Consider the following 24680-nt stretch of genomic DNA (forward strand, 5'->3'; position numbering starts at 1 on the left):
ACATAAGAAACAAGAATGCGATCGCTGGGTTGGCAAGATCCCCTGGAGGAGGGCTTGGCCAACCACTCCAGTATTGTTGCCTAGACAATCCCATGGATAGAGGCACCTGGTGGGCTACAGTACATAGCATTGCAAAGAGACACGACTGAAGTGACTTAGCATGCAGAAGTGCTTTTAGTTTAAAAGCCTCCCTCTCACTAGGCTTAAAAAAATATGCAAGGACAGGAGGGTAATAACAGTAGAGTTTGCAGCTGTTCTGAGGCTTTGTTACTTGTGCTATTTAATTTTATTTAGAGAAAATTTAGAGCAAGATTTATCTGATAGATAATAATGGATTGTTATTTAATTTTGGCTAACCTTCATGAAAACTGGTGGTGTCCCTATTCCGTGTCGGTTGACTGCTTCTTTGCATCCTCTCTCCCCACATATGTGATCCTCACAAAGCCTTCAGAACCCGCTCCCATTCAGAACACCACCTTTTTAGGGAATTTTTCAAGACTTGGAAAAATTCAAGAGTCAAAGCTCAATATGTATAAATCTACAGTCCCTGATAAATGTTGGATTTGGCTTGCAAATTCAGTTTAATAATTATTTCTATCCATTTTCTTAACTTTCTTCTGACCACCATTCTTTATATGTCTCAATAATTCTGAAGAGCCTCACCTACTTTTCTCCCTGGTAACTTTATCCAGCTGGCTCCCTGGAGAGCCTGTCAGACCCCTGACTCCAGCTCCTCTGCCTTCTCTGTGTTACAGTGGATCTCTTTTCCTCTCCTGATGCACGAACTAACTCTAGTTACTCCAATTCTGTGTCTGCTGGATCCCCGTGGTATCTTTGGCAGGCCTGTTGGTTACTCCTGGACAATCTCCTGTTATAGAAACATACCCTTCATTACCTGTTCATCCAAAATTGATCTTCAGACATTTCTCTTTCAATTGATGGAATATTAGAGAGCAGAAAAGAGCCAAAACCATAGGGACTTAAAACCCAAAGCAAAAAATAAAAGGAAAGTGAAAAGCCGAAAAGGAAGAATTATGACAACATCTCTAAAGTGTGTATCTTGGTGTTCATCTAAAGAAAAAAGGGTGTGGAATATCACACAAGTGCGTATATGTTAAGCATAAGCATAAAAATGGGGCCAGCTCCTGTGCGTCACTCAGCTCTTTGTTAATGTGGCACACCTTGTCGTCTTGATGACTTGATGAAACATCTGGTGCTGAAGGTGATGACATTTGCTTTGTATATGTTTACCAGAGGCTGCGCTCTGCTCAAAGAAGCGTTTATAATCATGATTAATTACAACAGGCTCCCATCTCACAGAATATTTCGTCTTTCCAGACCCGAATACTTTGCACTCCTTCTGTTAATTATTAGACATTAGGACACTTAAGAAACATACTGGCTGTAAATATTAAGGATCATTATTTCTTTAACTGTTAAAGTTCTCCGATAGGAACAAGCCTTGGAATCTCATATAGATGCATTGTCAGTATGCCAATGGCTGCCACAGTGGAGAAGATTTGATTATATTGTCTCTTGAGTTCTTTGTAATGCCAAACTTCCTGTCCAGGGAGCCTGCCTATTGTCTTGTCGTAATTTTGAGATAAATGGCTCTTTATAGTTATTAAGTTGTTCACTGTCTTCTTGCTGGCTGATGGATTCTGTTGGCAGTAGATTCAACTCTTGAGCCTTTCCTTGCTCCCACCTTCTGGTGTGGCCTTAAGCCTCATGGTCTCGGTTAATTTCTTTCTTTTTTTTTTTTTTACTGTTTATTTTTATTTATTTATTTGGCTACACAGGGCTTTAGTTGCATCCTGTAAGATCTTCAGCATGCAGATGCTTAGTTGCAACATGTAGGATCTAGTTCCCTGATCAGGGATGGAACCTGGGTCCCCTACATTGCGAGCATGAGTCTTATCCACTGGACCACCAGGGAAGTCCTTGCCTTCATTAATTTCTTGAACACTTGGTGTGCCATGGACTTTGTCTTAGAAAGGCCAGTCATTCAAGAGAAGCAACACTGCCACTTAGCAGATAAGGGATGCCATTTCATAAGCCACTTCCCTGAGACATATCTGTACAATGGATATAATGATACCTAACAGACAGGTAGGTATCATTATTCAGACAAATTGAATTATTCTAACAAATTCAGACTTAAATTGAAGAAAGTAGAGAAAACCACTAGACCATTCAGGTATGACCTAAATCAAATCCCTTATAATTATACAGTGGAAGTGAGAAATAGATTTAAGGGCCTAGATCTGATAGATAGAGTGCCTGATGAACTATGGAATGAGGTTCGTGACATTGTACAGGAGACAGGGATCAAGACCATCCCTATGGAAAAGAAATGCAAAAAAGCAAAATGGCTGTCTGCGGAGGCCTTACAAATAGCTGTGAAAAGAAGAGAAGTGAAAAGCAAAGGAGCAAAGGAAAGATATAAGCATCTGAATGCAGAGTTCCAAAGAATAGCAAGAAAAGATAAGAAAGCCTTCTTCAGTGATCAATGCAAAAAAATAGAGGAAAACAACAGAATGGGAAAGACTAGAGATCTCTTCAAGAAAATTAGAGATACCAAGGGAACATTTCATGCAAAGATGGGCACAATAAAGGACAGAAATGGTATGGACCTAACAGAAGCAGAAGATATTAAGAAGAGATGGCAAGACTACACAGAAGAACTGTACAAAAGAGATCTTCACGCCCCAGATAATCACGACGGTGTGATCACCGACCTAGAGCCAGACATCCTGGAATGTGAAGTCAAGTGGGCCTTAGAAAGCATCACTATGAACAAAGCTAGTGGAGGTGATGGAATTCCAATTGAGCTCTTTCAAATCCTGAAAGATGATGCTGTGAAAGTGCTGCACTCAATATGCCAGCAAATTTGGAAAACTCAGCAGTGGCCACAGGACTGGAAAAGGTCAGTTTTCATTCCAATCCCAAAGAAAGGCAATGCCAAAGATTGCTCAAACTACTGCACAATTGCACTCATCTCACATGCTAGTAAAGTAATGCTCAAAATTCTCCAAGCCAGGCTTCAGCAATACGTGAACCGTGAACTTCCTGATGTTCAGGCTGGTTTTAGAAAAGGCAGAGGAACCAGAGATCAAATTGCCAATATCCGCTGGATCATTGAAAAATCAAGAGAGTTCCAGAAAAACATCTATTTCTGCTTTATTGACTATGCCAAAGCCTTTGACTGTGTGGATCACAATAAACTGTGGAAAATACTGAAAGAGATGGGAATACCAGACCACCTGATCTGCCTCTTGAGAAATTTGTATGCAGGTCAGGAAGCAACAGTTAGAACTAGACATGGATCAACAGACTGGTTCCAAATAGGAAAAGGAGTACGTCAAGGCTGTATATTGTCACCCTGCTTATTTAACTTCTATGCAGAGTACATCATGAGAAACGCTGGACTGGAAGAAACACAAGCTGGAATCAAGATTGCCGGGAGAAATATCAATCACCTCAGATATGCAGATGATACCACCCTTATGGCAGAAAGTGAAGAGGAACTAAAAAGCCTCTTGATGAAAGTGAAAGTGGAGAGTGAAAAAGTTGGCTTAAGAACAGTCTTATGGACTCTATGGGAGAGGGAGAGGGTGGGAAGATGTGGGAGAATGGCATTGAAACATGTAAAATATCATGTATGAAACGAGATGCCAGTCCAGGTTCGATGCACGATACTGGATGCTTGGGGCTGGTGCACTGGGACGATCCAGAGGGAGGGTATGGGGAGGGAGGAGGGAGGAGGGTTCAGGATGGGGAACACATGTATACCTGTGGTGGATTCATTTTGATATTTGGCAAAACTAATATGATTATGTAAAGTTTAAAAATAAAATAAAATTTAAAAAATAATAAAAAATTTAAAAAATAAAACCAAAAAAAAATCAACGTTCAGAAAACGAAGATCATGGCATCGGGTCCCATCACTTCATGGGAAATAGATGGGGAAACAGTGGAAACAGTGTCAGACTTCATTTTTTGGGGGCTCCAAAATCACTGCAGATGGTGACTACAGCCATGAAATTAAAAGACACTTACTCCTTGGAAGGAAAGTTATGTCCAACCTAGATAGCATATTCAAAAGCAGAGACATTACTTTGCCAACAAAGGTTCGTCTAGTCAAGGCTATGGTTTTTTCCTGTGGTCATGTATGGATGTGAGAGTTGGACTGTGAAGAAGGCTGAGCGCTGAAGAATTGATGCCTTTGAACTGTAGTGTTGGAGAAGACTCTTGAAAGTCCCTTGGACTGCAAGGAGATCCAACCAGTCCATTCTGAAGGAGGTCAGCCCTGGGCTTTCTTTGGAAGGAATGATGCTAAAGCTGAAACTCCAGTACTTTGGCCACCTCATGCGAAGAGTTGACTCATTGGAAAAGACTCTGATGCTGGGAGGGATTGGGGGCAGGAGGAGAAGGGGACGACAGAGGATGAGATAGCTGGATGGCATCACTGACTCGATGGACGTGAGTCTGAGTGAACTCCAGGAGTTGGTGATGGACAGGGAGGCCTGGCGTGCTGCCATTCATGGGGTCGCAAAGAGTCGGACACAACTGAGCGACTGAACTGAACTGAACAGACGGGAGTGCTGTGACTATTGAAACTATGCCCGCCTGGCACATCATAGGTCAGTTTGTAGACTCGCCAAATACAAAAACTGTAACCATGTTGTTCTTCAGTTCAGTCATTCATTTGTGTCTGACTCTTTGCAACCTAATGGACTGCAGCATACCAAGCTTCCCTATTCATCACCAATGCCTGGTGCAAGCTCAAACTCATGTCCATCGAGTTGGTGATGCCATCCAACCATCTCATCCTCTCTTGTCCCCTTCTCCTCCTGCATTCAATCTTTCTCAGCATCAGGGTCTTTTCAAATGAGTCAGTTCTTCACATCCTGTGGCCAAAGTGTTGGAGCTTCAGCATCAGTACTTCCAATGAATATTCAGGACTGATTTTGTTCAGGATTGACTGGTTTGATCTCCTTGCAGTCCAAGGGACTCTCAAGAGTCTTCTGCAACACCACAGTTCAAAAGCATCAATTCTTTGGCACTCAGCTTTCTTTATGGTCCAACTTTCACATCAATACATGACTACTGGAAAAGCCCTAGCTTTGACTAGATGGACCTTTGTTGACAAAGTAATGTCTCTGCTTTTTAATATGCTGTCTAGGTTGGTCATAGCTTTTCTTCCAAGGAGCAAGTGTCTTTTAATTTCGTGACTCAGTCACCATCTGCAGTGATTTTGGAGCCCAAGAAAATAGTCTGTCATTGTTTCCATTTTTTTTTTCTCCATCTATTTGCCATGTAGTGATAGGACCGGATGCCACGATCTTAGTTTTTTTAAATGTTGAGTTTCAAGCCAGCTTTTTCACTCTCCTCTTTTACTTTCATAAGGAGACTCACTTCCTCTTCACTTTCTGCCATAAGGGTGGTGTCATCTGCATATCTGAGGTTATGGATATTTCTCCCGACAATCTTGATTCCAGCTTGTGTTTCATCCAGCCCAGCATTTCGCATGATGTATTCTGCATATAAGTTAAAGAAGCAGGGTGACAATATACATCTTGACATACTCCTCTCCCAATTTGGAACCAGTCTATGTCCAGTTCTAACTGTTGCTTCTTGACCTGTATACATATTTCTCCAGAGGCACATAAGGTGGTCTGGTATTCCTGTCTCTTGAAGAATTTTCCACAGTTTGTTGTGATCCACACAGTCAAAGGCTTTGGCATTTGTAGAAATAGATGTTTTTCTGGAATTCTTTTGCTTTTTCTATGATCCAACGGATGTTGGCAATTTGATCTCTGGTTCCTCTGCCTTTTCTAAATCCAGCTTGAACATCTGGAAGTTCTCAGTTCATGTACTGTTGAAGCCTGGCTTGGAGAATTTTGAGCATTACTTTGCTACTGTGTGAGATGAGTGCAATTGTGCGGTAGTTTGAGCATTCTTTGGCATTGCCTGTCTTTGGGATTGGAATGAAAACTGAGCTTTTTCAGTCCTGTGGCCACTGCTGAGTTTTCCAAATTTGCTGGCATATTGAGTGCAGCACTTTCACAGCATCATCTTTTAGGATTTGAAAGAGCTCAACTGGAATTCCATCACTTCCATTAGCTTTGTTTGTAGTGATGCTTACTAAAGCCCACTTGACTTTACATTCCAGGATGTCTGTCTCTAGGTGAGTGATCACATCATCATGCTTATCTAGGTCATTTGTATATTTTTTCTGTGTTTTCTTGTCACCTCTTCTTAATATCTTCTACTTCTGTTAGGACCATACCATTTCTCTCCTTTATTGTGCCCATCTTTTCATGAAATGTTCCCTTGGTGTCTCTAATCGGACACAATTTTAAAAGGCTAAGAGGCAATTTAGTACCTTTGAGAATCCACATTTAATTCTCAGAGGTGTGTGGAAATTAGTTTGAAAACTACTGCTATAGATAAAAAATGTTACCTAATTAAACTGGTTCTCTGGTATATTTTAAAATGAACCAGTTTGCAAACCATGAGGGAAAACTGCTCAAAAGGGTGCTTAGCACTGGGGACAGAAATTGTGGGCCTGTCTTTCACAGGCTGGTTTGGGCAGGGGACACAGGCAGTTAACAGATCATTTCCATGTCAGGAGATAAGGGGATGTCATGATGAAAGGAAGCAGAGTGATGCAGAGACAGATAGCAGGGTCCTTACCTAAGAAGGAGGCTTCAGCTTTAGATTGAGTTGGACTTGGCTGGAGGCAGAAGAAAGGCATGGGGTTGGGGGGACTTCCGGCTGCATCATTAAACTAACATGAAGCCACTGGACTGCTCTTCCCTGGTTGCCTCAACTATAAAATATGTATAATAATTCCAGGAGCTTCCCCGGTGGCTAAGACCCTGCACTCCCAATGCAGAGGGCCCAGGTTTGACCCCTGGTCAGAGACCTAGATCCTACATGCTGCAACTGAGAGTTAGCATGCTTCAAATAAGACCCAGTGCAGCCAAATAAATAAATATTTTTTAAAAGGCATAAAAATTCTAAACAGTCCTATTAACCCTATAGGTTTGTTATGATATAACAAGATAGCTTTAAAACATGAGCTAATATCATCATTACTAATATAATCTGTTACTTTTAATAGGGAAAACATTATGTAACCTAATACTGTACAGGGATTTTGGTGTTCAGGATCTCCCTGTTCTAATCATAGGATGAGAATTACACTTAGGCCCTATATTTGGAAGGGCCTTAAGTGTCCTCTGTCTGCCCTCATGCCTGGAACACTGAACTGTAAATCTAAACTGTGTCAACACTTGAACTGAGGGAAACCATGAGGAAACAACAATAAACCCCTACTCATTTATTGAGCTCAGAAGGAAAATGCAGTATTGTTTTTTAGTAGAGTTTTCTTTCCCTACATGTTACTCATTGAACAAGTAAAAGCCAAAATGGAATATATATGTTTCCTTAAATCTTTCTATGGAAATCCAGACTATAAAGTTTTCAGTCTAAACCAGACATCCCTACACTTAGTTGGAAGACCTACCTCTGGGCCTTGACGTTCATGCATGGGTTACATCCACCTGCTTCACTTGATTTGAAAGAAAGATGGAAAAACAAACTCTCTGCTCTTCTTTGGAGTCCTGGTCCTTGAACACTGCATCAGCCTCAGCTTTCTTCAGTGATTTCCTGCAGGGAGTGGGTGGCTACTCTTTCCTGAAGGAAGTGGATGGTTACTCTTTCCTGCAGGGAGTGGATGGCTACTTTTGTATGTTGGGGTAGCTTGAGGGTTGCCTCAGTTCTAATTTCTCTGAGTTTTTAACTTTATATCTACTTTTCTTTCCATTTTTCTTCTAATGGAATAAAGACAGAGATCTCCTGGAGATGGAAATGGCAACCAACTCTAGTATTCTTGCCTAGGGAATTCCATGGACAGAGCAGCATGGCAGGCTACAGTCCACGGGGTCCCAAAGAGTCATACATGGCTGAGAGACTAACACGTTCACTTTCATTGATTTATAAGCTACTGTATATTAGGGTCTGCCCAGATGGCGCTAGTGGTAAAGAATCTGCCTGCCAGTGCAGGAGAAGTAAGAGATGTGGTTTCGATTCCTGGGTTGGGAAGATCCTTTGGAGAAGGGCATGGCAACTCATTCCAGCATTTTTGCCTGGAGAATTTCATGGACAGAGGAGCCTGGCAGGCTATAGTCCTTAGGGTCAGTCGCACAGAGGCACAGAATCGGACACAACTGAAGTGACAGCACCACACATATACTAGCTTGCGTTTCTCTGGTAGATAAGCGGTAAACAGCCTTCCCGCCAATGCAGGAAATGAAGGTTCGATCCGTACGTGAGGAAGACCCCTTCAATTCAGTTTAGCCGCTGAGGCGTGTCGGACTCTTTGCAAGCCCATGGACTGCAGCACACCAGGCTTCCCTGCCCATCACCAACTCCCAGAACTTGCTCAAACTCATGTCCATCGAGTCAGTGATGCCATCCAGCCATCTCTTCCTCTCTTGTCCCCTTATCCTTCTGCCTTCAGTCTTTCCCAGCATCAGGGTCTTTTCCATTGAGTCAGTTCTTCACACCCCATGGCCAAAGTGTAGGAACTTCAGCTTCAGCATCAGTCCTTCCAATGAATATTCAGGACTGGTTTTCTTCAGGATGACTGGTTTTATCTCCTTGTAGTCCAAGGAACTCTCAAGAGTCTTCTGCAACACCACAGGTCAAAAGCATCAATTCTACAGTGCTTAGCTTTCTTTATGGTCCAACTTTCACAATACATGACTACTGGAGAAACCCTAGTTTTGACTAGATGGACCTTTGTTAGCAAAGTAATGTCTCTGCTTTTTAATATGCTGTCTAGGTTGGTCATAGCTTTTCTTCCAAGGAGCAAGCTTCTTTTAGTTTCATGGCTGTAGTCACCATATGCAGTGATTTTGGAGCCCAAGAAAATAAAATTTGTCACCGTTTCCACTGTTTCCTCATATATTTGCCATGAAGTGATGGGACCAGATGCCATGATCTTAGTATTTTGAATGTTGAGTTTAAGCCACCTTTTTCACTCTCATCAAGAGGCTCTTTAGTTTTTCTTCACTTTCTGCCATAAGGGTGGTGTCATCTGCATATCTGAGGTTACTGATATTTCTCCCGGCAATCTTCATTCCAGCTTGTGCTTCATCCAGCCTGGCATTTCACATGATGTACTCTGCATATGAGTTAAATAAGCAGGGTGACAATATACAGCCTTGATGTACTCCTTTCCGTATTTGGAACTAGTCTGTTGTATGATGTCTGGTTCTAACTGTTGCTTCTTGATCTGCATAAAGATTTCTTAAGAGGCAGGTCAGCTGGTCTGATATTCCCATCTCTTTAAGAATTTTCCACAGTTTGTTGTGATCCACATAGTCAAAGGCTTTGGCATAGTCAATAAAGCAGAAATAGATGTTTTTCTAGAGCTTGCTTTCTTTTTCTGTGATCCAACAGATGTTGACAATTTGATCTCTTTGCCTTTTCTAAATCCAGCTTGAACATCTGGAAGTTCATGGTTCATGTATTTGTTGAAGCCTGGGTTGGAGAATTTTGAGCATTACTTTACTAGCGTGTGAGATGAGTGCAATTGTGCGGTAGTTTGAGCATTCTTTGGCATTGCCTTTCTTTGGGATTGGAATGAAAACTGAGCTTTTTCAGTCCTGTGGCCACTGCTGAGTTTTCCAAATTTGCTGGCATATTGAGTGCAGCACTTTCACAGCATCATCTTTTAGGATTTGAAAGAGCTCAACTGGAATTCCATCACCTCTGCTAGCTTTCTGAGTAGTGATGCTTCCTAAGGCCTACTTAACATTACATTCCAGGATGTCTGGCTTTAGGTGATTATGATTATCTGGGTCATGAAGATCTTTTTTGTATAGTTCTTCTGTGTATTCTTGCCACCTCTTCTTAATATCTTCTGCTTCTGTTGGGTCCATACCATTTCTGTCCTGTATCGAGCCCATCTTTGCATGACACGTTCCCTTGGTATCTCTAATTTTCTTGAAGAGATCTCTAGTCTTTCCCATTCTATTGTTTTCCTCTATTTCTTTGCATTAATTGATGAGGAAGGCTTTCTTATGTCTGCTTGCTATTCTTTGGAACTCTGCATTCAGATGGCTAGGTATATCTTTCCTTTTTTCCTTTGCCTTTAGCTTCTCTTCTTTTCTTGGCTATTTGTAAGGCCTCCTCAGACAATCCATTTGCCTTTTTGCCTTTCTTTTTCTTGGGGGTGGTCTTGATCCCTGTCTCCTGTACAATGTCACGAACCTCTGTCCATAATTCTTCAGGCACTCTGTCTTTCAGATCTAATAATCCCTTGTATCTATTTGTCACTTCCACTGTATAATTGGAAGGGATTTTATTTAGGTCATACCTGAATGGTCTAGTGGTTTTCCCTACTTTCTTCAACTTAAGTCTGAATTTGACCATAAGGAGTTCAAGATCTGAGCTACAGAAAGCTCCAGATCTTGTTTTGGCTGACTGTATAGAGCTTCTCCATCTTTGGCTACAAAGAACATGACCAGTCTGATTCCGGTATTGACCATCTGGTGATGGCCATGTGTAGAGTCTTCTCTTGTGTTGTTGGAAGAGGGTGTTCACTATGACCAATGTGTTCTCTTGGCAAAACTCTGTTAGCCTTCCCTTCTTCATTTTGTACTCCAAGGCCAAACTTCCCTGTTATACCAGGTACCTCTTGACTTCCTACTTTTGCATTCCAGTCCTCTATGATGAAAAGGACATCTTTTTTGGTATTAGTTCTGGAAGGTCTTGTAGATCTTCATAGAACCATTCAGCTTCTTTGGCATTAGTAGAAGAGTATAAGGTTCATTAAATCTTTTCATACATATTGCCTACTGCCCAGAAAGCTTTATTAAATTACACATTTATATAAATGTAACCTTATCATGTATGCAGAAGACAGAAGTGGGGTGTCTCCTGGAACAGCAAAGACAGTAGACAGCTTGCTCCCCTCAAGCTACTGCCCTCAGCTGTGAAAACCCCCAGGCAGGAGTTTCTACACAGAGCATATTATAAACGTCATATTGCAAACACCCCAAGCTCACTCCTTTTGAAGCAATTTATCGTATCAGAGAATGTGGTCATATTTTACAATCTATTATGTATGTAGTTGTTTGTTACATCATTTTTCAATTTTATGACTTGCACAGACACTGTGCTGGTGAACTGCTCTTATTCCAGGCAGTCAGGATGCACAGAGGGCTGGCATTTAGTTTCTTACCTTCTGTCTTTGATCCCTTTGCCACTGTTTTTATTGAGGGATATTTACAAACAGAGAGCCAAGAGGTTGAATGGCTGTAAGTTTAACCTCCCTTTAAAATCTCATCTCTGGAAGGAGAACCTGGTCTCCCAAAGCTTTCATGTGCTCTGGGTTCTGGGTTTGTGTGATTGACATGACTTTTCCTTGTCAATAACCAGCTCAGACGAACAGCTTACCATGTGACCCCGCGGCTGCTCTGTGCTTAGTTGCTCAGTTGTGTCTGACTCTTTGCAACTCCATGGACTGTAGCCTGCCAGGCTCCTCTGTCTATGGAGATTCTCCAAGTAAGAATACAGAGTGGGTTGCCATGCCCTCCTCCAGGGGATCTTCCCAACCCAGGGATCAAACCCAGGTCTCCCGCATTGCAGGCAGTTTCTTTACCATCTAGGCCACCAGGAAAGCCCCTCTAGCTGTGCCCTTCTCTAGTGATCAAGAAACTGCTGGTTCCAGGAATGCCCTGTCTGATCTCATGGATCCCAAGGACTAAGTGTAATCTAGTCTCCAGTTCTTACAACTGGAAGCAGTCAGATAATGGGCTGTTGGGCCAAGGAGCTAAGCATGACTGCAGGAGGGGGCACTGGCAGCAACAATTTGTTTCGTCTTTAAAATTGTCAGCAACAGTACTAATAAATTCAATCCAGAATGCAAAATTCATCTTCATCTAGATGGCGAAGCATCTGCTCTTACTTATTTTGGTAGAGCAGATGTTACTCTTTAAGTGGGAGAATATAACCTTCACACTCAGTGAAAGCCAGGCACTCAGCTCCTTCTAGTAAGACCTTAATGCTCTGCTTCCTTTGCAATTTAGCTTGCCAATCCTGGAGGAAGATGGGCTACCAGTCTTTTGAGGCTAATCTTTTTTTGTACTTAGATAAGTAACTCAGGTTACTGATGACATGTTGGAGGTATTTCCAACTAAGAAAATTTTTCTCAGAAGCTTTAGTAACAAATTTGTTAGTTCCATTTTCTGCCAAAATGGCAAACTTAGAAGTTTCAGAAACGTGAACAGCCTTACCGATGATAGAAATAGTATGAAAATAGTAACAAGGAATGTCTCTACAGCAAGCTCCTTAGTCCTTGGGAGATCCATTCGTCAGCTTGGGTTTCCCTCCCATCAGTCCAGGCATTGGCAAAGCTTGTGAAATAATGGAAGTGAAAGACACTTTGATTTTGTATTTGCAATAGCATTTTCTTTCACCAGATTATGAAAGGCATGCATGCCCAAGGCAGGGAACTTGGAAAATACAGAAAAGCCACCAAGAAAAATAATCTCCCAAGTAATCCGTTTCACCACACAAAGGTGACCGTTGGTAACATCTTGATAAACATTCGTAATTAAAGAGGCAGAGGCCTCAGTCCATCAGCACCTCTGCTCAGCCATCTTGCACCTAATGTTTTGAAATTCTGGAGTGCTCCTAAATCATCCCAGGGGAATTGTTAGTTTTCTCAAGTATCTCTGGAGGCGAGACTGTTGTTGGCAGTCATTTCCAGTTTTTCACAAACTGGAAGTTAGGAAATTCTTTGTGTGGCCTTTGACCACTGGCCAGGAATGAGGAGTATTGGAGTGTTAGTTCCAGCTTTGCCATTTATACCCACAGGGTGACCTCTGGCAAGTCCAGCCTTATGTTCTATCTGAAAACCCCCCCAGCAACAGCATCCACCAGCCCCAGCTCTCTGAGCCTTTGTTTCCCAGCAAGTAAAATAATGAGTGGATCAGTAGGGGGCCTTTTTACATTAAAAATAATTTCTTTTTGGTCGTCCAGTGGTTAAGACTTCCCGCTTCCAACACAAAGGTCATGGGTTCCATCTCTGATTAGGGAACTAAGATCCCACATGCTGTGCAGTGCAGACCAAGAAAAAAATATAGAAAGAAAAGAAAAAAATATTTAAAGAACGTCTATATTTGTTTATCTGAGTCAATTTGCTGTGCAGCAGAGATTGGCATAACATTGTAAATCAACTATACTTCAATTTTAAAAATTAATAAAAATATTTCTTTATTTAAAGAATGTCTATATGTGTTTACCTGAGTCACTTTGCTGTGCAGCAGAGATTGGCATAACATTATAAATCAACTATACTTCAATTTTAAAAATTAATAAAAATATTTTTTTGTAAAATTTATTTTTTAGAGCAGTTTTCGGTTCATAGCAAAGCCGGGGGAAGGTACAGATTCCCCATGTAACCCCATCCCCACCCCACCCCCAGCTGCCTTCACTATCAAAATCCCGTACCAGAGATGTATCAATGATTTGTTTGAATTGATAAACTTATGTTTACATACCTTTATCACCTAAAGCTTGTAGTTTAATTTAAGGGTCCCTTTCACATGCACGTGCTTGGTGTTCTGCATTCTGTGGGTTTTGAAAAATGTAAAATGACATGTATCCTTCAGTACAGTAATGTACGGAGTGGTCTCCATATTGTATGATATTTAAGACATTGAGGACATTCTGCCCTAAAAATCCTCTGTGCTCTATTCATCCCACCCATTTCCATAACTCCTATAAACCACTAATATCTTTTACTGTCTTCTTAGTTTCATCTTTTGCAGAATGTCATATAGTTGGAATCATACATCATGTAGTCTTTTCAGATTATCTTCTTACACGTAGTAATATGAATTTAAGATTCTTCCATGTCTTTTGATGCCTTGATAGCTCATTTCTTTATAGCCCTGAATAATCTTCCATTGTCTGGATTTACCACAGTTTATCCACTTACCTTCCCTGGTGGCTCAGAGGTTAAAGTGTCTGCCTGGAATGTGGGAGACGCGGGTTCGATCCCTGGGTCAGGAAGATCCCCTGGAGAAGGAAATGGCAACCCACTCCAGTATTCTTGCCTGGAGAATCCCATGGAGGGAGGAGCCTGGTAGACTACAGTCCATGGGGTCACAAAGAGTCGGACACGACTGAGGGACTTCACTTTCAAATCCACTTACCTACTATAGGACATCTTGCCTCCAAGCTTTGGCAGTTACGGGTAATGGTGCCATAAATGTCCACGTGAAGGTTTTGTGTAGACATAAATGTTCAACTCATTTTGGTAACTATCAAGGAGCATGATTGATGGCTTATATACAAAGAGTATGTTTAGTAAAAATTGGCCAAATTGTCTTCCAAAGTGGCTACACCATTTTTCATCTCTTCCAGCCATGAGTGAGAGTTTCTGCTACTCCGCATCCTCGCCAGCATTTGCTATGTCGGCATTTAGATTTTGGTCCTTCTAATAGGTGTGTAGGTGCATCTCCCTGTTGTTCTCATCAATTCTCTACCTGATGCGAAGAGCTGACTCATTGGAAAAGACCCTGATGCTGGGAAAGATTGAGGGCAAGAAGAGAAGGGGGGCAACAGAGCATGAGACGGTTGGATGGCATCACCGACTCAATGGACATGAGTTTGAGCAACCTCTTGGAGATAGTGAAGGACAGGGAAGCCTGGCATGCTGCAGTTCATGGGGTTGTAAAGTGGCGGACACAACTGAGCGACTGAACGACAGCAACAACAATTGACATATGATGTGAAGGGTCTTTTTATTGGCCTATCTTCTATCTCTTCTTTGGTGAGGTCTCTGTCCAGGTCTTTTGCCCAGTTTTTAATTGGGTCATTGATTTTCTCTTTCTTGAGTTTCAAGTTCTTATTTATTTTGCTAAGAGTCCTCTAGTAGATGTGTCTTTTGCAAATATTTTCTCCCAGTCTGTGGCTTGTCTTCTCATGGTCCTGAGATCAGTGGTTTGTAAACCTTCTGCTCGAGCCCTGTGTGTCAGAAGGAGCCTCCGGTCATCAAAGGATCGGGGCGTGAATCAGAGAGGGAGAGGCTGAGGGACCAACCTCTAGTCTCCACTTTCCCATTTCTTCTGCTTTAATCAGAGAGATTTGACTTCATTCAGTTTATATGTGAAGGTTTCACAGGAAGTTCACTCTTTTAAAAGGATTTTGTTCCTCCAAATGGTGCGAAAAACCATGAAACTTAAGTTAAATCCACAATTCTAGAATTCTGTGTCTCCTTTTTTACGATGTAATACATCCTCTCACAAGGCTGTGTTAAGGAGAAACGAGACAGACCTGTCACAGTCATGCGACACTTTTTCAACACAATTTTCATCTAATGCAGAGCTCTCTTGAAATGATGGAACTGATACATCTGAAGAATAGGTATCATCTACATGTCCACTTATCTTTCTGAAACAGTAATTTTGGACAGTAATTATCTTTTTCAAAATAATCAGTGAGAAGTGTCAGCCATTTCACCATTTTCATTCTCTGTCTAGGAAAAGGGGAGAGAATATATCTGCATCTCTGTGGCTCTGAAGATAAACATGCAAACCCAAACCAGAAGGGGTGGCCTTTACAATCACACAAGAAGGTGTCACTTCACAGTGACCAGCGTAGATCATCACAGGATTTTTAAACAGTGCTGTTCAACTCAGAATGACAAGAACATGTGCATTCAACGTGCTGTATATTCTTAGATCATATATCGCCTTTTTTTGGCTTTGCGGTTAAGTCAGATGAATGTTTAATGATGTTTTATAAACATTTGTATTCACGCTAACCCTGTTTATTGCTTTGACAGAGGAGGGCGGCATGTTCTTTATTTTGTTTATGTATTGCCTTTGTTCCACAAAGGATTTGAAATGGCCTACTGAATTTCATGTGATGCAAAATGAGGAAGGCAGTAATTGACACAATCTGAAAAAAGGGGAAATAATGTGAAGAAAATAATAAATTCAGGAGTCAGATTAGCACACAGCAGTCCAGCTGTACAGTTCCTAGGAGTGGGCCACAAATTTGGCTCTCAGCTTCTTCGCTGGGCCAAAGCAGAGAGAACACATTCCATTATAAGGTCTACCGGCTTTTAATAAAAATAAAATAAAATAGACTAGTTGTTCAATGTAAAAACTCTCCTTTAGGCAAATCTCTACAAGGTCTATTTATTACAACCTGATAAGGATGCTGCAGCTGAGAATTTGAGTGTCCTCTTCTCTTGCCATGCTCTCCTCCAGAGGATCGTCCTGACCCAGGGATCGAACCCACGTCTCTTATGTCTCCTGCATTGGTAGATGGATTCTTTACCACTAGCATCACCTGGGAATTCCTCTGATAAGAAAGTAGGGTGCCGATATATATGAGGTTGCCAATTAGGGGAAGATCCATTTATTTTGATCATCAGCTGGGCAGTTGTTAGGGGTAAATACCTCCTATGAAATATGTTAACTGTGCATAGCGTCTGATAGGATGAGCTCAAGCCCTGACCATTATACTAACCAGAGTGGAGATTGAGGGCAGGGTTGAGGCATTGGGAGTTGGGAGGATTCCACATGTGGAGCCGGAAGTACTCAAATGCTGGCTCATTTCATGATGTACCAGATCAGGAGTGTAGTCTCTACTTTGCCTGTCTCGTGCAGACACCCAGGTGTGCTCTGTGCTCTGCTGCAGTGGAATAAATCACCTCAAAATTTAATGGCTAAGAGAAGAGAAAAAAGGGTTTGGATTGTCTCAATCATGGATTTGGATAGAGCACAGAGGGCATGCACTGTTCCTTCTTCATCATGTCTGGGGCCTCAGGTGAGGGTCATCCACTAACAGTAATTTGATAGTCATTGGCTAGAGACATCTTAAAGGTCTTTGCTCACATGCTGCCTACTGATGCTGGCTGTTGGCTGGCGCGTCAGCCAACAGTCAGCTGTGGTGCTTATCTGTGGCCTTGGCTTCTTCGTGGCCTGTTGCACTGTGCCTCTTACAAGGAAGGCAGTGAGGGCTCCAGAAGCAAGTGTCAGTTGACAGGCAGAAGCTGTATGCCTTATATGACAAGCATATTGTACCTTGGAAGCCAGGCACTGTCATCTATCCCATTCTATTGATTGCAAGCAAGTCATGGGTCCACCCAGCCTCCAGGGAGGGGCATAACTCACACATCTCCATGACAGGAGTGCCAAGATCACATTCTGGAAACCCATGTTGGATGGGAGATATCATTGTGATCATTTTTGGAAAATAAATCTGCCCCCATGTGTGTAAAGAGCTGCTTCCAGCTCTGTGCTATTGCTCCATTGTCTTTGAAATGGCAAGTGACAAAAGGTGAGATGCAGGGAAACAAATCCATCCAGACTGCTTTAACCTACGTTTTCTGGGGAAAAAAAAAGAAACCCTCAAGACCTTTTGAGACCAGGCCAGCTCACCTGGACTAGGAGTTCCACATGGAACCGGTGAACAAACTCCATTGTATTAGACAGGCCACCCGTTTTCCATCAAGTTATCTCTTCTGACTGTCTTCTTCTTGATCTCACAAAGGTAGTAATTGACTGAGGAATAGGAAAATCAGAAACCTGGCTGTTTCTTCATATATTACAGACATAACTAACAAAAAGGAGGCCCCTAAGCAACATAGGGCTTCCCTGATGGCTCAGATGCTAAAGAATCTGCCTGAAATGCAAGAGACAGGGCTTTGATCCTTGGGTCAGCAATATAGATTCATAATGGCTTCATCCTAAAAGGTATAAAGCTAGGGGGCTATTTATTACAAAAAGTAAAGACGGTGATTTTATGTATAGGAGTGAGACACGTGGATACCAGTAAAATTATTTTATTTTTCTTTTAACATTGTATTTATTTTGGCTGTGTTAGGTCTTCGTTGCTGTGCATAGGAGCACAGGCTCTAGGCGAGGGCTTTAGTGCTTGCGGCACATCGACTCAGTAGTTACGACTCATGGGCTCTGGAGCATAGGCTCAACTGTTGTGGTGCACAGGTGTAGTTGCCCTGAGGCATGCAGGATCTTCCCGGATCAGGGATTGAACCCATGTTCCCTGCAATGGTGAATTCTTAACCACTGGACCACCAGGAAAGTCCTAAAAAAAATTTTTTTTTAAATACACTTTTGGGATTTCTTTTCAGGTCAATTAAATCAAGTCATCAGTTTCACCACCTGAAATCATTTAGAGGTTTGTCCTTTGAGTCAGCTTGAAGGCATATAAGTGGATATCTATTAGATTTCACTAAAAATTACGCTAAATTGATAAATGTCACTGAATCATTCGTGAATGAGTCCATAGTCATCTGTGCCACGGGACTACTTGTGGGTGTTATAGCGATGCCAAAATGAAAGGACTGCTGTGGTCCCTGTTGTGCTGTGAAGAGAATACTTATCTTCACTGTGAGACCTCACTATGAGACCACTTAGACGATGATTGGAGGAGTGTGTGATCTTACAAAGACTAGAGTAATAGTAAACATTTGCTCAAGGACTGGGAGTTATGAAAAGTTCTTCACCTTTTAGTAAATAATCACACAGTGCTAGAAGGATGGACGTTTCCTGCCTCTGGACAAATATTGCTCAAGGCAATACTCTTTTTGTTCAGTTCATGAAATGAGAAGTCAGTTCCTGCATGGTACTCTGCAGTCTTTGAAACCTTAATAATGTTGGGAGCAGCATCTTTGAGTGATGACTAAACATTATGATGTCCTGGGCTTCCCTCTTGATTCTTTGAACTTATTGGTTGCTATGAATTATGTTAGTATTCAGAAGGAATGGTTAGCATGACAGGAGATGATAAGGTGGTTCTAGAATCTACATCATTCTTTCTATGACAAAATGTGGCAATATTGGCATTTGGGAAGAGAAATGATTTATATTGCCACATTTTGTTATAATTTATAACTATGCAACCTAAGGACTTCCCTGGTGGCTCAGTCAGTAAAGAATCTGCCTGCAATGTAGGAGACCCAGGTTCGATTCCTGGGTCGGGAAGATCCACTAGAGAAGGAAATGGCAACCCACTCCAGTATTCCTGCCTGGAGAATCCCATGGACAAAGGAGTCTGGTGGGCTACAGTCCACGGGATCGCAAAGAGTCAGACCTGACTGAGTGACTAACACTTTCAGTTTCATGCAACCTAAGGCCTTAGGAATGCAGAAAATGGCAACAAAAGGAGGTGTACCAAGCATCACTTTGACTTTGTCTGATTTATACAGTTTATTCATTGATACAGTCAGTAAGTCATAAAATACTTCTCATCTTGCCTTAGAGTAGAACAACTATAACAAATAGTTTCCAAAATGTATAATGTTGCAAACACATGAAGGTTTGTTCTTGTTTACTTAATATCACTGGGTGCTTGAATAGGTTAGTGCCAGAGCCTTCTTCCATGTGGTTGTACAAGGACTCTGCAATATTAATTGGGTGACTTCCATGGTCATCTTAAGAGTTATCTCCATTCTAATCAACCCAGCCAGAAAGGGGAGAGAAGCATAGGGGACCACAACATGGCGAGGAAGTTGGAAAGGAAATTCTCAAAGTAGTTTCAGCATTGGGATAAGACACTTTTCACTGAAGATATAGTCCGTGTTTCTAAGAGTTTACATAGTAGTGGCCATAAAAGAGCAAATCATGGTAATCATGTGATTCTTAATCCTAGCTAGGCATCAGACTCCTCAGTGGGGAGTTTTTAAGAAGCACAGATACAAGAGCTCGAATTCCAGCTTTTGGTCAGCAGATTTGGCTGGAACCTGAACAGCCACATCTTGGAAAACCCCACAGAAGAGACTGAGAGACAGCCATGCTTGGGAATCACAAACTCTGGAGATAAATCTCTTAGAATTGCCAGGAACTTCAAATGAAAACCTATTATATAGCACAGGGAACTCTGCACAGTGCTCTGTGGTGACTGAAACTGGGAAGGAAACCCAAAACAGAAGGGATGTATGTATATCTGTTTCACTTTGCTGTACAGCAGAAACTAATACAACATTGTAAAGCAACTATATGCTAATAAAAATTAATTTAAAAATAAAATAAAACTGTGCTTAAGGAAAAAGCCATTAAATATACAATTAAGCTTGAATGCAGGGAAAAAAAAAAAAGGAATTGCCAGGAACCAACACCAGTCCAATAAAACATGCATATTCCTTTGACTAGCCTAGAATGAAATAAATAATAGTCTATACATGTATATCTTTTTTAAAAAATATAATTTCAGATAATTTCAAAATAGTCATAAAGGAGGGATAATATTAAACTAATTTAAAATAAAATGCTGTATATTTCAATGCGGATGCCCAGGCTTGACTACAGTACAAAAACTGATAAAGTAGTAAAATGCTTACATGTATTTATAATGCATAGGCTTCCCAGGTGGCACCAGTGGTAAAGAAACTGCCTGCCAATGCCTGAGACATAAGAGATATAGGTCTGATCCCTGAGTCAGGAAGATGCCCTGGAGGAGGGCATGGCAACCCACTCCAGTATTCTTGCCTAGAGAATCCCATGGACAGAGGAGCCTGGTGGGCTATAGTCCATGGGGTCACAGAGAGTGGGAGACGTCTGAGTGACTAACACTTTCACTTTTATGCATGTGTGCATGTGTGTGCTCAGTTGTGTAAAGTAATTATCCTCTAATCAGAAATGTTAAAAAAGGAAAACTCTGCCACAGAACATACACACACACTCACATACACACACACAAAGAAACTGGAACTCAAAATCTTTGATGGTTAATGCATCTGTAATGATGGATGGTATCTATTTTGGTGAAGTGAATTTCTAACTTTAAATATGAAATTATCTGCCCTTTAAAAAAGAAAGAGAAAAGAAGTCCTTCATTCTGTGGGACTGTCCCACATATTGTAGGATATCCAGCACAGCCCTTCTCACTAACTAGCTTCAGCCACCACGAGCCATCCAACATCCTACAGGACCCACAGTGCCAGGAGGAGGAGCAGCCATCAGACGTGATGCCTAAAACGAATGTGGCACTCGTGAAACTGTCCACTGAGAAGGCACTTAAGAGCAAACATACCAGTTTGACTGTGGGAGCCATGCGCAGCAGCACACCTAAGAGTCTGATCTGCAGAGGAGTCACTGAGTCCTTCATGTGCTGAGTCCTCCCAAAAGTTCCTTTTTAATTCCAGCAGAGCAGCAGCTTTCAGGTCTAGACCACTTACAGCTGGGGGTTTCTTTTTTCCTTTGAGCCGTTCCCTTTGCTTTTCTGGTCGAGCTGCTGTGGACACAGGGACCCTCCCAGGGTCCACTGTCATATTCGTCCTTCTAGAAAAGAAAAGGAAAAAACAAGTGGCCTTACTTGAAGACTTTGCTCTGAAGCATCAGCGTCTTCCTTCCTCACTTCTCCGAGAACAGCTGGATGCGCCCCCCACCCGGTGGAGGTCAGCGCCCGGGCGTGTGTTCCCCGGGTCCTGTTCGTGTTTCCTCTGGATACAGCCACGTGCAGGTGTGCACCGCCGTCTCCATATCTGCATTCTTCCAGCTTCCCGAAGAGAAGACTGCACCATCTGGGAAAGTGATGAAGGGGCAACAAGGGTGTTCCTGCGGGACGGAGTGGAAAAGAGGAAGGAAGGAAGGAAGGAAGGGAGTGTCTGAGCAGAGCAAGAGGAGGAAGGAGAGCGCAGAAGCTCGAGGCAGTGAGAGCCAGAGAAAGGCTGAGCTCTCTTCTCTACCGCGTGTCCAGGCACTTCTGCTCCCCCTTCCTTTCTACCACCAGATTTTTCTCCATAGAGTCTTCCCGAGACTCCCAGTGTTTGGCCGCAGGATTCAGAATACGTAGAAGCTCGGATTTGCCAACAGCGCTTCGAGCCTGGATAATGACATACAGATTGTTTTTTCCATCTTGGGGATTTGGAGCAGCCTGGGGAGTTGCAAAAGCCTGCCTTGTTGTAAGACTTTCTGAAGGCCCGCACTGTCTGATCACTGGCTCTGTGCTGCTGGGAACAGAGGCACAGCTGTCCAGGGTGGCAGGGACCACCTGGGGTAAGAAAAGTACCAGAAGCCCTAGTTTGGCTCTTGCCAGAGCACCTGAAGCCTTCTGGGAATTAGGATTTCTGTTGTTTCTCTCCACTGGCCCCTTAGGAGCAATAGATAACAAACTGGGACCACTTGGTTTTTTGTTTTTTTTTCCTTGCCAGAAAAGCCCAGAAAGAAGATGGCTGCTGTTGTCGATTATTGGCATTCCAGCAGGACTGTATGTTTATTTCTAAGTATATTCGCACAGCTAGGAAGCATCTGCTGACAAGGATGAGATGATAAGCTGTGTTGGTGCCAAAACAGGACTAGAAAAACAAGCTTGTTCTGAGAATGGCAGGTATCCGGAAAGTCAGTTAAGAAAAGCAACCCTCCACAGGCAGTAGCTGCTCTTACGACATTAACACCTAAGAGAAGGCTTGGAATCCCTGTCTCCTAGCGCAGTGCACGCACACTTCTCAGGGAGAGCAGGCTGGAGGGAGGACGAGTACAGGAGGGGGAACCAGCAGTGGGAGGTGGGCTGCACTTCCAGGAGCCTGCGTGCCAAGGCTCTGGCCTCCGCTGGCGAGGGGAGGGTGCCACGCGGGGTCTCAACACGTCCGCAGCTCTGTACCAGCCGCTCTCACCCCGGGCGCACAAGCAGGACGAGCAGGTGCAGAGGCGTGGAAGCTCCTCCGTCCTGTGGTTTCCTTGAACAAGAATGGGATGATTGGTGAGTGAAGCCAGCATCCTGGGTGGTAACAACAAAAAAAAAGGAAATTGGTAGAAAATGCATCATCCAAGTTGGATTCAGTTAGCTCTGTGGCCTGGGCAGGTTCCCAGGGTATTCCAGCCAGACGGCAGGGCTTCTGAGAGACACCAGGCTAGAATGTGTGTGTGATGACATAAGGGCAGGGAGAGGCAGGGCCGTGGGGCTCAGCAGGGGCTGTCCCGGGCCCCCCAACCCACTGGTGCACACCTCCCTGGCCACCCGTTACCTCCGGGTCCACCCCAAGGCACTGGACATGTGCCCTTTTTTCTAATGAGCACAACCTTTCTCTATCAGAAGCCCACAGGGAACATAAGTAATCCAGCAATTTCTTTCTCGTCCCACTGCCTGTCCACTGCTTACTTATGCTGGGCTCTGTTTCCTTTGGACAAGAACGCCTCCGGGTACCAAGAGCTACATTATTCTACAGCCTGTAAGCCAGGAGCCTGGCCGTTCTGGTTTTGTTGTTGCTGTATTTGTTTTGAATATTAGCTGTTTCCCATTCTGGGCAGTTACAACTGTGTTTACTATGAGTTCCTCTGTGTGGGCGTTTTCCCCATTTTCATCCTACAGGCTGCGGCGTGAGCAGTAACTCATCACTGCGCCACCAGCACAGAGTCGGGGATTCATAAACTGGGGGGCCTTTAACTTGAAAATACCCAGTGAGGATGGGGGGAGGGGAGAAGAAGAAATATATTTATGGGAGGGCCAGTGGACTAATAAGACCGAAAATAATGTTGTTAAATAGATGTATGCTAAGTCACTTCAGTTGTGTCCGACTCTGTGCGACCCCATAGACGGCAGCCCACCAGGCTCCCCCGTCCCTGGGATTCTCCAGGCAAGAACACTGGAGTGGGTTGCCATTTCCTTCTCCAGTGCATGAAAGTGAAAAGTGAAAGTGTAGTCACTCAGTCGTGTCCGACTCTTATCGACCCCATGGACCGCAGCCCACCAGGCTCCTCTGTCCACGGGATTTTCCAGGCAAGAATATTGGAGTGGGGTGCCATTGCCTTCGTCATCTGCTCCCTTCAAGGGGCTGTGCTTTGAGCAGGACAAGTTGGCTTCTGCAGTGCTCACTTGATAGAGCATCCATCGCTGCAGTCTCGAGACAAAACTGCTCCATCCTGCCTTCCGTTTGCTTTCAATACTTCTCACCTCTTATCACTCACCTTCCTTGTCTCCTGAACTCCCAACTTGAAGCGTCTGGATTCTTTCAGTTGCAAGTCACAGAAATCCAACTCACACTATCTTAAGCAAACAGGAAATTTATGGATCTGTGTGTTTAAAAGGATATGATGGAAGCTTTAAGGTCAGATGGAAGAAGTAGGGACGAGGACCTTATGAGGGGAACCGCGACTTCTCCCCTCCCTCCCTGCCCCCTCCCCCATCCACGAAACTATCACCTCTGCCCGTTGTTTTTTGGCTCCACTCAGCAGGGGGAGCCTCTCCTACTGGGAAGGTGGCACTTACAAGCCCCATATCCTCATCCTCCAAGCACCTCCCCCCTAGAGGAAGGAATTTGCATCCACAGCTTCCGTATTTGTTGTTGTTGTTGTGCTTAGTTGTGTCCAACTCTTGGCAACCCTGTGGACTGTAGCCCACCAGGCTCTTCAGTCCATGGAATTCTCCAGGCAAGACCACTGGAGTGGGTTGCCATGCCCTTCTCCAGGGGATCTTCCCCACCTAGGGATCAAACCTGCGTCTCCGACATTGCAGGCAGATTCTTTACCATCTTAACCAAGGAAGCCATATACAAGCTCAGAAAAAGCTCTGATTTTCCAGTGCGAGGCTAATGCTATCCAAAGGAATCGAGTGACCCGATTGTCTAATTTTAGTCTGAAGACTACCTGTGGCTCCAAGAGCAGGGGTTTACTACCAGAAGA

At 43.1% G+C, this 24680-nt stretch overlaps 1 protein-coding gene across 4 annotated transcripts in view; it reads left to right on the forward strand.

Annotated features, from left to right (window-relative positions):
* ESR1 (estrogen receptor 1) overlaps positions 1-24680 on the forward strand; it is a 407047-nt gene that overhangs the window by 372002 nt on the left and 10365 nt on the right. The window lies entirely within an intron of this gene.

Source organism: Bos javanicus, chromosome 9 (assembly GCF_032452875.1).
Source record: "Bos javanicus breed banteng chromosome 9, ARS-OSU_banteng_1.0, whole genome shotgun sequence".
Taxonomy (NCBI): domain Eukaryota; kingdom Metazoa; phylum Chordata; class Mammalia; order Artiodactyla; family Bovidae; genus Bos; species Bos javanicus.